The sequence below is a fragment of the Paroedura picta genome, chromosome 14, assembly GCF_049243985.1.
Source record: "Paroedura picta isolate Pp20150507F chromosome 14, Ppicta_v3.0, whole genome shotgun sequence".
Taxonomy (NCBI): domain Eukaryota; kingdom Metazoa; phylum Chordata; class Lepidosauria; order Squamata; family Gekkonidae; genus Paroedura; species Paroedura picta.
In genome coordinates, this window is record NC_135382.1 from 39224638 (window position 1) to 39242063 (window position 17426).

The following is a 17426-nucleotide window of genomic DNA, read 5'->3' on the forward strand; positions in this document are numbered from 1 at the left end:
CTTGGAGGGATGGGGAGGAAACAGAGCTGGGGAGGAAACAGAGGGGGACCCACACAAGGAGAAAGCTGCCAAGCAGCACCCCCCTTCCTTCCCTCCTTCCCCAGCACAGAAGCAGATGCTCGTCCTAAATGTGAGGCCTCGGAGCTGGAGGGCCGGCGGGTGGCTGCCACAACAGCTCCTGTTTCCCACTGCCCACCACGCCCACCAGGCACGTCTGCAGAGGCTGCAAACACGTGGGGGGAGAGAAAAGATTCACATCCAACAAAGGCTACACCACCGTGGGGACGTGCTGCAAGAACGCTCCCCTCTGCGGTTACAGAGCAGCAACCATGTCCAGCTCCGTGCCTAGAGGAAGGACTCCTCACTGCAGGGCTCTGAAGCACCCTTGCCCCAGAGGCAAGCTGATCCCATCCAAAGGAGAGGCTCTTCAACACGTACTTTGCGCTACCTGGAAGAGAGCATCGCAGGCTGCGGAGCCGACAGGGCCAGCAACGAGCAGCACAGCCATGCGCAGTCTGAGCCAGACTCTCTTGTAGGTCTCTGCACTCGGCCTCCATGTGGGCAGCTTCTCCAGGCCAGGCCAACAGTCTCCTGGGTGGCCCAGGATTTACCCTCTGCTGCTCCATGGAGCTGACAGGGCCCTAAACCTCAGGCTCTCCTCTCCTTCCTCGGCATGCCTTCTGCCCAAAACGCTCCCCTCTTAAGAACGAGGCAACCAGAGCGGCATCTCTTGCCCCCACCCCTCGATCCCAGCCTTACGGGCACCGCCTGGGCACAAGCAGATGCCAGGGGAAACCTGAGCAGGACCCAGGCAGGGAAGGAAACCAAAATGCAAAAAAAGGGAAAAAAGAAAAAAAAAACCCTTCACACACACTGCCCAACCAGCACCTTTTGAAATGCAAAGGCTGTTTGTCCTGCTGCTTCTATTCAAGGCCCTTCCAGAACCCTTTAAGAGAGAGAGAGAGAGAGAGAGAGAGGCAACCACACAAAGGCAGTGGTGAGAGGATTGGTGGGCAAACACGCTTCCAACCGGCCCTCGCCTGCGCATTGTCCTCCCCACCAAACAAATGCGCCCATTAATCTCTGTCCCAACCGCAGGCCCCAGGGCTGGCAGCGGGGGCTGCCTGGGGGGGGTGCCTGTTTTAATTGTCTGGCCCAGCCAATGACAGCCGGGGGTGAGTCACAGAGCAGATGCACAGCGCCCGAGTTCAAGAGAGGGAGCCGCATGCAAATGCCGGCGATTTCTCTGCATGGCGAGATGGCTGCTAGGTCAACACCGAGGCACTGTTTACTGAGCGGAGGGAGGGGGGGGACACCGAAGCAGCTGTTCCTGCCAGCCCTGCACATATCCCCCCCCCCAAAAAAAAAAGAGAGAGAGAGAGAAGCAGCAAAAAGAGGGGATTAGGGAGTGTCTGCAAAGAGGGAAGCCAGCCGGGGAGGAAGGGGGGCTTCCATGAAGTCCGGAGAGATGTGCCGGAGGGAGGGGAGGGCAAATGCCAGCCAGGTCAGAAAGGACCCTCTGGAGACTCCAGGCTCCTTGGCCCAGCTGGGTGGGTGCGAGTCGCTTACGGTTGCCAGCTCCGGGTTGGGGAAAACCTGGAGACTACCATAGAGTCCATGCTCCAAAGCAGCCGACCTTCCCAGGAAGGCAGGGGATAAAAGAATCAAAAACAGTACGTTTATATCCTGTGATGCCCTAGAGGCCAAGCCCCCCCCCCTCCCCAGCTCATATTCCAAAAGATCCTGCTTATCTGAAAGGTACTGCTGGACTCGAACCCTCTGAAATTCTCTGTCCAAAGCGGGGAGGGGGGAGCACAGGGCTATCCAAAGCTGAAGGGGAAAAATGCCACCCCAAACACCTTTCCACCCACTCGTGCGCAGGCCAAATGGAGAGGTTCCCAGGTGCCCAAACAGTTCCTCGTTCTTTTTTACTACCCAAAGGAGTCTCAAAGGAGCTTCCCACTGCCTTCCCTTACTCTCCCCCACCACAGACACCCTGTGAGGTTGGTGAAGCTGAGAGAGCTCTGAGAGAACTGGGACTGGGCCAAGGTCACCCAGCTGGCTGCACATGGAAGAGGAGAAGTGGGGAATCAGCTTAAAGGCTGCCGCTGTTAACCATGCTGGCTCCAACAGGAATGCTACGAATGAATAAAAAATGCACAGGATTCAGTCTGGGAAACCAGTTTGGTTCCAATTGCAGATTTTTATATCCTGACATGTTATGCCATTAAGAATTTTTTTTTTATTATTTCCAGTTGCCAGCTGCTCATGAAACGTCAAGGAGACAATCACGGCCAAGTGCGCAGAGAGGACCTGGGAAAAGACCCCGGACCCTCCAGGTGGGGTGCCCAGTGGCCAGTGGGGGACCCTGGCATGCTTCAGCCCTTCCATGCACCATGCCCTGCTGGAAAGCCCAACAACCATGCCTGTTCCCATCCCTGGCCTAATGCAAAATGCCAGGCACCGCCCCCCCCCCCACCCTCCCAGGCCCACGAAGACCATCCCCTTCAATCCAGACCCCAGTGGAGAGAAGGCAGCTGCCGCTGGCCCAGTTCTCCGCTGCAGGCCTTGCTCTTCTGCGGAGGAGAGAGCTCAGCCTCCCTCCAGCCCCCAGCTTTGCAAAGCCAGCCCCTCTGTTGACAGGCCGGGGTTCCCATAGCAACTCAGGAATGTGTGGGGCAGCTGGCGGGGTGGCGTCTCCATCAACAAAAGTGCCCTGGGGGAGGCCGTGACAGGACGGCCCTTCCAACTGGACGCTGGGGCAGAGGTCAGGGAGTCGAGCATGGGCTGACCCCAGCCGAGACACCATCCACTCCCCCTCCCCCAGAAGGCCTGGCCGAGGGGAGGGGGAGTCTGCCTCCCACCCAATTCCAGGCCCTGCAGGTTTTAAGTCGAAACCAGGCTTATTTATCTTCCCAGTGAGAACCCACCAAAGGGTTCTTCTCCGTTTTGTCCTCACAACGCCCCTGTAAGGCAGGCTGCGCTCTGAGTCCATATCTGGCCCAAGCTGCCCTGGGGGCAGAGGGGGGATTTGAACCTGCGTTCACATCTCAGGTCAGCAGGAGGAGGGACCACGACAAACCACCGGTGACCATCCCTTGGCTTGAGAACCCTGCGGGGTCGCCTTAAGCCAGCTCCCACGATGGCACTTCTGCCCCCAGACATGACTTTTCACATTTTCACTTTTGAGACCCACGGCACATCCAGGCCTTCTTGCTTGCCAACAGAAGCCGCTCAGATATAGGCAGGGGAAGAGCGTTTGGGCACTGAACCAGGCAGGCGGGCAGGAAACTTTTCCCTGGCACAGCCCCGAGGGGGCCGCCCCGCCCCCCCTGCCCGGGTGCCGCCCCCTGCGGACAGAGGAAGCGCGTATCAGCAGCCCCGGCGCCAGCCGAAAACTGACGCTGCTCCAGGGACCCGGCAGGCCGAGGCGAGGGCAGGGAGGCCGAGGGCTCCACAGGTCCGTTCCGCTCCAAACTGAAACCTGGCAGCTGGCCGCCACTTTTACGAGCCCCGTCTATTCCCTGGCCCCAGCTCAGCCGCCAGACGCAGCCGCAGGTAGGGTCTTTTCCTCCAGCAGGATCTTGGCTGGCTGGCTGGCTGGCTGGCTGGGGAAGGCTTGGCAGAACAGCGTGTCTGTGTGTCCCCACACACGGCCGCACAAGGGAGCGGTGGGAGGGGGGGCTTGTTACACACTACATTTTGCCTCCTGTACGAGGGAAGAGTTCTGCTCTCGGGGGCCTGTTCATTCAGGGACGGATCCAGCCGAGCTCTGCCTGCAGCGCTCCATTCGAGCCTGTTGTCATAAATAGAAAGCCTAGATCGGTGCATGACTATTCCTCCAAAGACTTTTAAAAACCACCTTCATGCCTCCCAAAGGCACGTGGCCCTTGATTAGCTGGCAGCCACTCCCCAGGGTCTCAGGCAGAGGTCTTTCCCATCCCCCCCCCATCCCCTCCCTTGTAACTGGAGATGCTTCCAGGGACCAAACCTGGGACCTTCTGCATGCCAAGCAGATGTTCTGCTCCTAAGCCACTGTCCCTCCCCCCAGTTTGTGCTTCTGGGGAACACACATGAAGCTGCTGTTCATAGAATCATAGAATAACAGAGTTGGAAGGGACCTCATGGGTTCTCTGGCAGCAGGACGCAGAAATCCCTAGCTCTGCTTAACAGTCGCCCGTCAACCAACCTCAGGAGGTCTGGGTCAAACCTGCAAAGAGAAGTCGGAAGGGCCGGCTTGGACATTCCTGTCTCCCTCCTGCCCTCCTGTGGAGGAGCTGTGCAGGACAGCTGCCTCCAAGGTCAGTCCTGCATCCGACACGGCCCTTTCAGGCACACACAAAGGCAGAGGCTGGAGTTCAGAGGCCACGCGAGTCCTTCCGGTCTGGAACATTTGCTCCCAAGCACCCAATGTGGGAAGGGAGGCGCAAGCTGTGGAAACACGATCGGGAAGGGCGAGGCATGCTCTGAACTCCACTGACTCCCGACTCACAGCCACTGTGGTGGGAGAAATGAGCAAAGCCTGAGCGACAGAATTACTGCTTGGCACACCGGTCCTTGCTGCTCTGTGGCCCTTGGAAACACGACCCCAGCCTCTCCACTTGGGCCGGGTCCTTTCTAGCTGCCCCTTGCCCTAGGAAACCAGTCCCTTCTTTTGCAGGGCTCAAACATCCCCCAAAGGGCTCTGCCCTCCCTCACACCCAGGCCCAGCCTGGGTCCATCTGCCTTCTTCCTGTGGGGGGGGGAGGGGGAGATTTCTAGGTAGGCCACCTGGGGAATCTCCCAGCACCTCTGCTGCCACTGCCCCTTCTCTCTGCGCCATGGCGCTGGCCTCCTATATGCTGCCTCTGCCTTCGGTGATCGCCGGGGTGGCCGACCCATGCCCAAGAGCACATCCCTAAAACAAAGGCAATTTTTAGAGGCAGGGGGGAGAAACAATTGCATATCAGAAGTATACCTTTCAACAATGGCTAGTACAGGCTGGCCCTACTTGCAAACAATCTGCAGTGGAATTCCGTAGCACTTGAACGCCCACAGCCTTTGGGAGTCCTCTGAGGCCGCTCTTAATAAGAGGTCTTTTGCGGCCGTTGCTTTTGGATCTGCTTTGGATCAGCCTGGCCGACTGCAACCGGTTTGGCGTTTCTCCTGGAACATCACAGTCGGGCGACATGTGCAACCCTTTAAAGAAGAAAAGCCATTACAACAAACAAACAAGAGAACCATAAAACAGGAGGGGGCTGTCAGTAGCTGCACTGATCCAAAGCAAAACTCAAAACATGAATTTATTTTTATTTCAAGTATACCACGTGGGTTTTTGTTTTGAGACACCCTAGAGTTTGTTTGGAGGTGTCTGCTGTTATAACAGGTAGCCAGCAGGGGGAGCTCTGTTGCTCGGCTTGGTCTGCTTTGGGGGGGGAGGCTCTAGGCATTTAAGGCAAGGATCCCCGAATGGCACCCTTAGGCAAGGTGCTCACTGACACCGTTTTGGGTGCCCACCAAGTCTTTTGGGAAGTGGACAGGCCCTGCAGAACTCAGAAAGTTCCATCAGGCCGAGAAAGACCTGGCTCTGGTTGAGGCCAAATGCATATCCTGCCTCCGGGTGCCCCTCGCAGCCTAGAAGGGTGGCTGGGTGTCTCTGGCCTCCCCCTGTGCGCCCAGCTCCCTGCAAATATTCATTTTACTCATTTATCGTATCAGGGTGCCTAATGCAGCCAGGAAATCCAGGCACTGTCCGGCAGCCAGGCAAGGGATGTTGGGAGGTGTTCTGCCATGGTTTGTCTCCACATCATGACCCCCTTGGAAGAACTGCCACCCAACTCCTTGGAGGTCTCCTATCCAAATACTAGCCGAGGGCTTAGCTTCCGAGATCTGACGGGATCCAGGCTGCCTGGGCTGTCTCTGCTAAACCAAATCCTGTGAGGAGGACAAGACGGCCAGGATCCTGCTTGGAGTACAAACAAGCTCGGTTCGCACACAGAACAAGGGCTTTGGAGGGGGGAGCAAACTCCCCCCCCCCCCGAGCATTCCCCCCCCCAGCCCCACAGGAAGCCGGGCACCCCACAGCCGCTGTTCCCGCATCGCAATCTCCATGCACTAAAAAATCTCGCAACCGTCCAGGTTTTGGGGGCGAGGGGGGTTGGGAGCCTGAGCTGGCAACTCTGACAGAGTTCCCGGGGGACTAATCCTGGCATGTAAATATTAGATCCTCTTGTCTCCTTCGAGACCAATTACATAAATCATGCCAGGTCCCCGGGGACTGCCGGCTTCCACTTACTGTATCATCGTTAACGGCTGATTAGGGCGCAGATGCGCACACGGGAGGGGCCGGGAGCAGGAGGGAGGGCGAGGCGGGGAACGGGAGAGAGGTCTGCTCCCCACCCTGATTCCCTCCCCCCAGTCCCGTCTCTGCCAGAGGTTTGGACTCTATCTGGCCATGCAGGGTATTGGGACACCGCTAAGTCAAGAGCCAAGAGGGAATTGGTGCAACCAAATGACGTATTGCAAGGCTGGCTCCTGGCCGAGCCCCCAAAGCCCCCCACCTGTCTACCCCCAAAACCTGGACCGTGTGGAAATCAGCGAGCGAGCCATTCCCCAATCTGGAGCAAGCATCCTTGTTGACACAGTTTGCCCACCTCTGGCACGGTCTGCAGATGTGGCTGCCAGTCCCACGGCATGGGTGAGCTGGAAAACTGGCAGCCTGATTCACAGGCCCCCTCTGGGCCCTTCGCCGCTCCGTTCCCCCCACCCAGCCCCACCGCCCAAAAGCACCCTCCCTGTCCTGCCCTGCCTTCACTGGCAATTCTCCAGAGGCCCCTCTTCTCCCCTTTACCTTCCCCGCACAGAATCCAACAGAGTCCTGCACCCCGCTCGCCCGGGTACAGTGGCTGCCCACGCTCTGCCCGGGAGCAGTGCAAATCGGATTACTCCGGCATTAAAAGGTGAATCTAATTTAAAGCTGCCACCCTTTGGCAGGAGACACATGAGCCTTCCTTGTGCGACTCCGCCGGGCTCTCCTGGCAGGCAGCAAGGGTCTACGGGAGACGGGCAGGGGAAGCCCAGCGGGGGAGACTTAGCCGCTTCCAAGCTTGCAAAAAAAAAAAATTTTTTTTTTAAAGATGCTTTAGATCCTGTTCTCTTGCAGGCAGCTGGGAACGGAGGAGAGAAACAGTCGTGGCAATTAGGCAGCAGGGCAATATACATCACGGCTGAAACATCTGCTAATAATGTCTCTGGTGAGCCATAAAAGCCCAGGGTTTTGGCCCAGGAACATATACGGAAAGGCCTTTTCCCCCCTGGTGATTTACATGGAGCTCGCTGTAGTCAGTTTGCCTGGCATTCCTCCACGCCGAGGGGAGGCCGGATTTCCAAGGGCTGGGGCAGCCAGGGGGGAGACTTCTGTGGTAGGAACAAAACAAGATTTTTTTCACAGTGGAAAGGAAGAGGAGGCGTGGCCAAAGAGCGGGCGGAAAATAACCCCGCATGGCGTCTTCGTAGAGATCAGCATCACGGAAGCCCCCCAGCACTCTCTAGCGTCAGGCCCAGAGAACTGCGGCCGCAGGGAGGAAAACCAAGGAATCTTGCGGCACCTTCGAGAGGAACAAGGCTTCTTAGGAAGAGGATTCTCCTAGCAGGCTGCAAGTTCTCAAAAGCGCACATGGAGACGAAAATGTATTTCGTCTTGAAGGCACCACAAATTTGTTCCCCCGGGCTCCAGATCTAGGAAACTCCTCTGGAACCCTTGCGCCAATCGATCCTGTTTTTAAAACAAGGTTGGACTTGCCCAATTCGGCCCATTCACAGCCAGCAGGACGCTTTGGCCCACCAGGTGCAAATCACAAGTCATTCCACAAGCTTGGACAGTGGGCATCTGGGAAGACACCGAGGAAAGATCCTGACCACAGGCCTCCTGGAGAAATGGCCAGAGCTGTGCAAACATCTCCCACTCAGAGCCCTGGACCAAAAAGGGAGAGGGGAGGTAAATCAGGGGTCTCCAGGCAGCTGGGACCACCATCCCACGGTGGCCCTAGCAGACTGAGAGCTAGCCGGCTGTCGTGGTCTAGAGTGGCAGACCCCTGCCATTCCTGCCGTGGAAGCCTGCAGGGTGACCTTGGGCCAGGCACACACGCTTAGCCTGGCCTACCTCACAGGGCTGCTGTGAGGACAAAACGAATGATGGAAGCTGCTCTGAGTCCCCCTGTGGGGGAAAGGTGGGATTGAAATAAAGCAAATAAGGGACAGGAAGAAATCCTTTGCATGCATGTGGGGCTAGTTCCAAATCCATTGCATCTCCAACGGAAACCTTAGAAAGTTGTGCACCCGGCTAACTGGACCCTCGGGCAGTTTTGAGGGCTCAGCCCTTGCTTAAGAGCCGCCCCCCCCCCCCCACAGAAGATGTGACTTCACACAACTTTTCAGAAGAGGGGTTTGCCCTCGGCGGTCCCCTTCCCCCCATTTCAGAGTTCCAGCCCCCAGTGGAAGCTCTGCAGGGAGCCCCAAGGAAGCAGCCAGCCAGACACCCCTGAAACCGGACTGGTACCAAATCTGTCTTTTAGGTTCCAGGCAGGAAAGAAATGCTTTTATTCTCCTGAGCCCTCCCAAAATCGCCTTCCGCCCTTGGGATCCTTGCCTTTGTTGACTAATCTAACATGAAACTAAGTTGGTGCTAGGACTTTTATGGGGGGGGGGGAGAGACTTTTATCTGTCTGACTGGCTGTGCTCAAGTTTTGTTTTTTTGCTTTTTATTGCTACTCTCATATTTTTACACTGCTTTTATGGGTGTTCTTGCCCGTTCCTGTCAACATTTCCATGCTCAAATGAATCTCCCAGAATTCCTCTTCTCTCTTTTTCTCTTCCTCCCTCGCCAGTTTTTTGTTTTTTTTATGTCCCGTTGAAATATTTTGCCTGCTTTTTCTCATGGCCTGCTAGATGTTTAACTCCTCCCCCCCCTGCTGTTCCCCAATTAGCAAGGGGGCCCTTGGACTCCCCAGGTGACCAAAGGGGGGAGAGGACTGGTAAGTCCCATGCACCTGTCTCCCCCCCCCCCCACACACACACACACACACACACTGGGCTTCAAACAGGGAGGGGAAGGGACCATTTTCATTGTGGAGATGGTGGGGGCAATGTTAACCCTTCCACTGATCCAATACAACAAACCCAATACTCAGCCGCCACCCCCCCCCCCATCCCAAGCTGACTAAGTGGATTGAAGAGGAAGGCGACTTTCATGTCAGAAATAAAATGATTTTGTCGATCCAACCACCCAAAAGAGTCTCAAAGTGGCCTTCCCTTCCTCTTCCCACAACAGTCACCCTGCGAGGTAGGTGGGGCTCAGAGAGCTCTGAGAGAACTGGACCTGGACCAAGGTCACCCAGCTGGCTGCATGTGAAGGAGGAGTGGGGAACTGAACCCGGCTCTCCAGATCTGAGGCTGCTGCTCTTAATCACGACACCACGCTGGCCCGACTTCCAGCTTGGAAGCCAGTGTGATGCTGTGGTTAGAGGTTAGGAGTAAGCCGAGCAAGAACCGGGTACAAATTCCTAGTCATGAATCATACTGGACAACCCCTCTCTCTCTTGGCTAAACCTACCTCTCTTTTCCACCATTTCATCCTCACAGTAACCCTGTGGGGTAGGCAAGGCTGAGAGGTGTGACCGGCTGAAGAACAGCCAGGGAGATTCCATGGCACACCTGGGGATTCAACCCCAGCCTCTAGATCAGGGGTAGTCAAACTGCAGCACTCCAGAGGTCCATGGACTACAAGTCCCATGAGTCCCTGCCAATGCTGGCAGGGGCTCATGGGGATTGTAGTCCATGGACCTCTGGAGGGCCACAGTTTGACTACCCCTGATCTAGATCCTCCCCTGGCACTCTCCACCATTACACCACGCTGGCTCTGCAGAAGCACAAGGGTCACCCAGGCCAACACCCGGAAAGGCAGAGCTCTGCCCCAAAGACCATACAGTCCAACAAAGCCACCAAGCACCAGTTCTCGGGGCCTGCCAAGGACGGCGATTTAAAACCGTGGCAGTGGCCATCCTCCACAGTCTTTTCTCTTTTTAAAGTCCGCATTCTGCAGTAACAGAAGCCAGTTCTGCGGCCTGAATAATTGCAAACATGAGACCGTCTCTTCCCCTTCCCAGCCTCACTCCCACCTCTGCGCATATCGCCGCATCGGGCTCTGGCCACCATCTGACCCCAGCGGTTTCTGCAGGGTTCGAAAGGCTCCCTGTTAATCGTCTCCTGCCAACACGGAACGCCAGGGCCAAAAGGGGGGCGCCCACATGAAGGGGCCTCTCCCCGCAAAAATCCACGTTCTCCCCGGGGAAGAACGGAGGAGGAACCTTTTCCCTGGACTTGCGACCTCCGAGAGAAACCATTTCAGCAGCTCTGAGCCCGGACGGGACGTGGGGCGGAGTGGGGGGCTATTAGGGAGGCAGAGGGGGAGCAGAGGAGACTGGAATTTTGTTGAAACCCGAGCCAGCTGCTCTCCGTTCTTTGCTGACAGGGAGAAGGTCTGCGCTCCGGAGAAAGGCTCCTCACATTCCTTTGCTTGCCTGCCTCCCTGGGCCACGCTCCGCCACAACAAAGAGACAGGCAAGGAGCCCAGCAGGAGGAGGAAGGGGAAGGGACGGCACCCAGAGAGCCCCCTCTGCACACTCACAGTCTTGCTTTGCGCTCTTCCTCGTAGGGACTGTCCCCCTCCCACTCAAACACTCATCTTCCAAATTGTACCAATGGTCCTCACCTTCCAGTCAAGCTTACCAACTCCAGATTGGGAAATTCCTGGAGAAAGGGGGGGGGAGGGGGGAGGAAGGGAGGGAGCTCAGCAAGGAAGTCATGCCCAAAGTGCACCTCCAAAGCAGCCTCCACTGCAGAAGGAAAGTCCAGGACTGCGTGGCCAGACTGGTGGAGCGGTTAATACTGATGGAGTAGGATCTGGGAGATCAGCACGCCCCCCCCCCAGTGCCTTTTTTAAACCCCTTTTTCACTACCCTAAAGAGTCTCAAAGCAGCTACCAGTTGCCTTCCCTTTCTCTCCTTCCAACAGACACCCTGTGAGGTAGGAGGGGCTGAGAGAGCTCTGAGGGAACAGCTCGATCAGGACTGTGACTAGCCCAAGGTCACACCGGACCTTTGTCCAAGACCTCAGAGAGTGGCTGCCTGTCTGAGTAGACAATACTGACTTGGATGGACCAAGGATCTGACTTTGTATAAGGCAGTTTCCTGTGTGCCTTGCAATCCCCAGGAGATGCTTCCGGGCAACAAACCTGTAAAACCATCCTGACCATCACGACCCCTGCACACACATGCACCTGAATGCTCTTGCGAGATCTATTTAATGTCAGAGGGAGATGTTTTCTGTTTTGTTTTTAGCTTCTCCAAGAAGGGGGAAAATAAATAAACCCAAACAAAAAAAGGGGATGCAGCCAAAGAAACCAGCAAATTCAGCCAAGGCCGGTACTCCGTGACCTGAGCAAGCCTGTCCTGTAAAATGTTTTGCATTTCAGAAACACGGGAAGGAGAGCCAAGAAAAGGTTCCCAAACAAGCCAAGGCGAATAAAGTGTTTTCCCTCTAGGAAACCGGCCTGTTTTCCCGTCTGGGGCTCTGCACCTGGAGACACAATCTCCTCCAGACCGAAGGGAGAGATGATTAAAGAAAAAAGTTTCTTGTCATGGGGCCGCGTTCTGTTTGCTGAAGTGTTTGGTGAAACCCATAAGCTTGCACATTCATTCAGGGCCATAAGAAATAGTGCCTGGCCGACTTGTGGACTTGGGCCGAAATATAATTAGGGGATTCAGGATGCCACCAGCCACGCCGCAGACGTTATGCAGGCCTGTGTCTCATCCGTGCCTGAGTAGGAGAGCGCTCAGGAATCCTGTGTAAGCCACGTGCAGTTCCAGAAGGAAGAAAAGTGGGATAAAAATACACCCAATAAACTCAACAGCCAACCTGGAGCTCCAAGATGGAAACAGTAAGTGTTTGATCTGGCTGTCCGGAGCAACTGGGAAGGGGTGATGATTCTGCACCAGCCCCTCCAAGGGGAGGGAGACGGACTCTCTTCCCATTTCTCCGGACACCAACACCCCCCAGGCTGCTTTTTAGCTCTGGACTGGAAAATTCCTGGAGATTTGGAATTGGAGTCTGGGAAGGGCAGGATCTCGGGATGGGAAGAAGCTCAGCGGGGTGTAATGACATAGAATCCAGGGGTAGCCAAACCGCGGCCCTCCAGATGTCCATGGACTACAATACCCATGAGCCCCTGCCAGCATTTGCTGGCAGGGGCTTATGGGAATTGTAGTCCATGGACATCTGGACGGCTGCAGCTTGACTACCCCTGGAATACACCCTCCAAGGTGGCTGCTTTCTCTAGGGAACCTGATCTCTGTAGTCTCAAGAGGAGCTGGAATTCCAGGAGATCCCCAGGCCTCACCTGGAAGCTGGCACCCCAGTCACCAGCAGCTGCCCCATTGCTTGGCTGCTTGCAGGCAACTAAATACCCCTCCCCCCATAAACGCCACAGCCTGCAAACAGGATATTATCCCAGCCCTAAAAAACCTGGAAGGGCACAGTCCTCTCACGGCCAGACATTCAAGCGGGGGCCCCAATCCTGCCGCCAACAAAAACTCCCAAGACACCCCCACAGCTCAGCTTCCCCTGGTGGCCGCGTCCCCCGAAGAGTCTGAGAAAGCCCCGCACTGTGAACAGCCGGATATTCCCAGCTGCCTCCAGCCCGTCATGCATTCAGTGCCGCGCATAGCATCTAGGGCCCGGCGCGTCTTTCCCTGGGAGGAACCCCAGCGCAGCGGGACAGCACATTCCTCGCATGCACAAGGTCCCTTCCCAGACCGCCTGCACACAAGGTCTCCGTCAGCAGAGCTGGGAAAGGCCTCTGTCTGCCCCGGGCCCTGCAGAACCTCTGAAACGCTCAAGTCCTGCCGGGCTGGGAGGGCCAGCGGCTAAAAGGGCAAAGCAGCCACCTCCTCCCCAGGCAGGCCCCATTCAGCCCTCGGCCTCTCCAGCCCGGGGCGCTCAGGACAAGGGGCACAGTGCAGAATTCACCGTCTCCCACAGCTGAGTACGTTTTTATTTATTTGTATATTTATTTATTTATTGTTTCGACTATTGTTTCGACACTCTCGTAACTGGCTCGTGGCGGGTTATAACAGTCCGAGTTAGAAGCCCCACTAAAACCCTTCCGGACATTCATCCAAATACAGCGCCCTATATCCGCTCGCCCCCCCCCCCCGTGGCAGTGCCACAACCCCCGTGGGGAAAGAGGGCTCGGCCTTCCGCCACCCTCCCCGACCACGTGCATAAACCGTCGCGATCTTTCTGGTGGAAAAACAGCACCGCAGCGGCCAAAGGAGCTCTCCTCCTCTCTCCCCGACCCGTGGCGGAGATCGTGCGTCTTAACGCAGCCCCTCGGGGAGCCAGAAACAAGCGAGAAAGCCAGAAGTTCTGCCAAGGCCACCATGGCTTCACCTGCTGGATCTCTTGCCTTGGCGCTCCGCCGTTCAAAGTCCGGGTGCCTTGCCAGGGGGAAAAGTTGGCAACCGTGAGCTGTAAAAGTGTTATAGCACCGCAGATCGAGAGCAGTACTGCTGTAAAGGGGACCGGGGATGAGAGCACAGAGGAAACCCAGGAAAAACCTCGGATCGGCACACACGCTCTCCCCCTCCCCCACCCAACTCACCCCCCCCACCAGCCTCGCTTTCCCCTCCCGAGCCCCCCCCCCGCCCCCCCCAGCATTCCTGCAAGGTAACGCAAAGTTAGGCGCAAGCGGGAAGACAATCCGAGGACTATGCAGCCTCCCCTCCGCCAGATGTGCATTAATAAAGCAGCTGCCCTCTAAGCTAATAAGGTCAGTTACTGGCTCCAGCGAGACGAGAAAACAAGCTGGGACTTGGCAGGCACACAGCTCCGACTTGGCACTCGCTGAGCCTCGGCTTCCTGAATTCTTGAAGCATCAAGAGCGGCAAAAAAAAACGTGGTGAAAAATAAGCATCCGAACAAAACCCCGGCCGACTCCATCCCCCCCCCCCCACCGCCCCCCGCCACTGCCAGCTTCTTCCCCAAGGCCTCCAAATAAGACGCTTCCCTTGAACCGCAACGAGGAGGAGGAGGAGGAGGAGGAGGAGGAGGCACCGAGTCCAGGCTGGCGGTGGGGGGGGGGGGGAGGCAGGCAGCCCTCTGCTGCGCTCACAGCTGACACAAATGCTCAGGGGGGGGGATCCAAGGGATGAAGGAAGAAGTCCTGCATTTGGAGGGAAGACGCAAATTGGGTGATGTTACGGGGAGGGGAGGGGGTTGCTTCGGTTGAGGAAGGGAATCCGCTTTCCTCCCCAAGGCTCCGTTTTGGGAAACATCAATTTTGCATGGAATGAGAGTGCCCCTGAGCATGTGCCAAGTACTTTCCCCAGCATGCATACACCCACAAGACAAATGCTCTGGCCTGGATTGGGAAAGGAGGGGAGGAGTCAAAGGGGAGTTAAGGAAAAGATAAAGGGCTGCGTTCCTCGGGGCACAGATACATTTGAGGCAGGGAATCTGCTTTCATCCCCTAGTCTCGCTCCTGGAAATCGTGAACTTTGCGGAAAATGAGAGTGCCTCTGGGCACACGCAGAATACTTTCCCTCCACCCATAAAGAACAGACCACAGTCCACAGAAGGGCTTCTCGGGGATTCTCCAGATAAATAGTGGGGCAGTATGAATGATGGGACAGAATTCGGCCCTCTTTCCTCTCTGCTAGCGGTTCCTTTCCTCCGTACACCAGGCTCAAAGCCCGCCCTGGGGTCCCTCCTTCCTGATCCCAAATGCCCTTGATCTGTCTGCTTTTTCCTTCCTAGGCTGTACTCCACACGCTAATAACAAGACAGAGCAAATTCTGACCCAAAGAAAAGAGGATGCCACAATCTGCAACCATGATGCAAAAAGTGGGTGTTTATATCTGTAGTTTTTGCATAATGTATTCTGCAAGAGGCCATCCTGGAGAAGCACGAAAAAGGTTACACGGGGCATCCTTGTAAGAAGCAGTTTAATCTTGCATGCGCGTGCACACATGAATACACGTACACACATTGTGCATGCACACCCACCGCTTCCTCAGACTCTGCCCATGCAATCTGCAACCTCTTTTCACAGCTCAAGCCCAGTAGAAAGTTTGTTTGTTTGTTTGTTGCAGGAAAAGCTGTGATGTTGCTTTCTCAGCAAGCATTCCTCAGGAGGAAGCACGCCTACTGACACAGGTACAGTGCGTCTGTGGAATGCACACAAACAATAGTACGGTTACTGAGCGTGTGAGATTGCGGCTCCCAGCCTAGCACATCCCATAAACCTGTGCCTATAAACACAAACCAGTGGCTCTGCCTTACTGTACACACTGACCCTACATGCACGCTGACAGGCTGCACCCAGGGGGGCTCTGCTTACCTACTAAACGCCCACAGGCCCAGAGTAAGACCACATCCCCACCTAGGGAGGTGTGAGGACCTCCTAGCAGTCTGTCAGGGATGCCTGAGGCTACCCCTGCAATGAGCAGGGGGTTGGACTAGATGGCCTCTGTAGCCCCTTTACGACTCTGTGATTCTATCGCCAATAGCCCTCTCCCTGCATCTTTCACATGCGCGTCTGGTGCAGAAGGGGCTTGTTCAGGGGTCCCCAACCTTTCTGAGTCTGCAGACACCTTTAGAATTCTAACCACAGCGTGGTGAGCGCAACCACAAAACGGAAGCCACAAAAAGTAGCTGCCACAGGAGGAGGAGGAGGAGATCCAGCGACTGCCACGGGTTACCCCCGGCCGCACAGCTAAGTTCCTTGCGCTGTGAGGGTAGCTGTGTGGGTAGTGCCTTTCTCCCATGGCGCATCAGAAGCCCGTGGGCAAAAGCCCCAGCTGCTCTCTAAAAATGCCTAGAAAGGCCTCTGTGGGCACCATTTTCGGCTAGTCTCCTGAGTCTCGCGAGACAGGGTGGAAAAATGAATGTCGTACTAGCAGTCATGATAATAATAATGATGATACAAAAAATAGAGCCCAATAGCACCTTTGAGCACTCTGTGCATGCACTCGAAACCTCCCGCCTTGAATAAATCTTCGTTGGCCTTAAAGGTGCTGTTGGACAGCGACACGCTTGCATCTATCTATCTAATAATAATAGTTATTCAGCGGTGGGCACACGCTCTGCACATGCTCAGAAGCACCCCTCCCTGAGCCTCTCTCCAGAGACAGATCTCCCCCCCCCAGCACATTCAGCAATCTGGCCCCCGCCTGTCAGGAACTGGGCTCAGCTCCTAACCCCCCCCCCCCAGGATGCAGCTCCATCCAAGCTCACTTTATTGGCTAGTAAAAGCTCGCTGGGGAAGGGGGGGGGCGCTGCTGTTATCACCACATATTTTCCCAGCAGTTTCACCTCAGTGCGCAGCCCCAGCCCCCGGCCGCCCCCAGCGCGGCGCCTGAAACTCCCTTTGTTTTACTATTCTAAAGCAAGCCAGATGCTGGCTCTAATCCTCGCAGCTGGAGCGGATTTGCAAACACGTTAGGAGCAGGCAGAGCCGTTCCGAGGCAGCCCCTCCGCGCTACTGTGGCGCTGCGGCACGGCCTTCCCCATCTGCTGCCTCTGAAAGGGTCTCTCGGCCCGTAATTGGCTTCTGGTGTCCAGATCAGGAGCAGACAAGGTGTCTCTCGCCGTCCCCTCCCCGGCCATCTGCGGCCGGAGCCCGCGGCAGCCGTCGGGAGCCTGCAGCTCCATGGCAGGGAACCCGGGGAGGAGGGAAGCGGAAGGAAGGAGGATATTTGGGCTGCCACAGCGCGGAACAATCTGTCCGGGAAAGGCTGGGCCAGCAGACTCTCTCGGCTCCAGGACCTTCCAGACAAACCGTTTCACACGTTTCTGCCAGGCCATCCAGATGGACAACTGGGGGGGGGGGAGAGGAGAGGAGAGGAGAGGCAGGCATCTCTTGCAAGCGGCGGTCAAAAACAGATGTTGTGGTGCAGCCCAGGCATCCCGGAGACTTAAGCTGTTCAGGAAAACCACACAAGCACCACGGGTCACGATTCATCAAAAGGGGGTGGCGGGAGCCAGGAATCAGCCTTGGCACCGGGAAGACCCGGGATGTGGTGCTCACGGCCCAGGTCTGCGTCTTGGGTTTCCCAGCATTCCCTCCAAAATTAAAGGCAAGCAAGTTGCTAGTCCTTATGGCTGCAGAGAAAAGTTCAAGGAATTCCTAGTAAATTCTGCAAAAGAGAGCCCTGCGGAAACCTCCTAGGGCAGGGGTGGCCGCATGAGCCTCTGCCAAATGTCCACGCACATCTGGAGAGCCACATTTTGGCCACCCCTGCCCTAGGGCCTGTGGGACAGATGCCAAAGTCCAACGCTTTGGCACCCAAAGCTTGACTTTCTTCCACAATCCTTCCTCTACTCCTCCTCAT

At 56.3% G+C, this 17426-nt stretch overlaps 1 protein-coding gene across 2 annotated transcripts in view; it reads right to left on the reverse strand.

Moving 5' to 3' along the window:
- The window catches only part of GSE1 (Gse1 coiled-coil protein), a 262796-nt gene that overhangs the window by 223496 nt on the left and 21874 nt on the right, over window positions 1-17426 (reverse strand). The window lies entirely within an intron of this gene.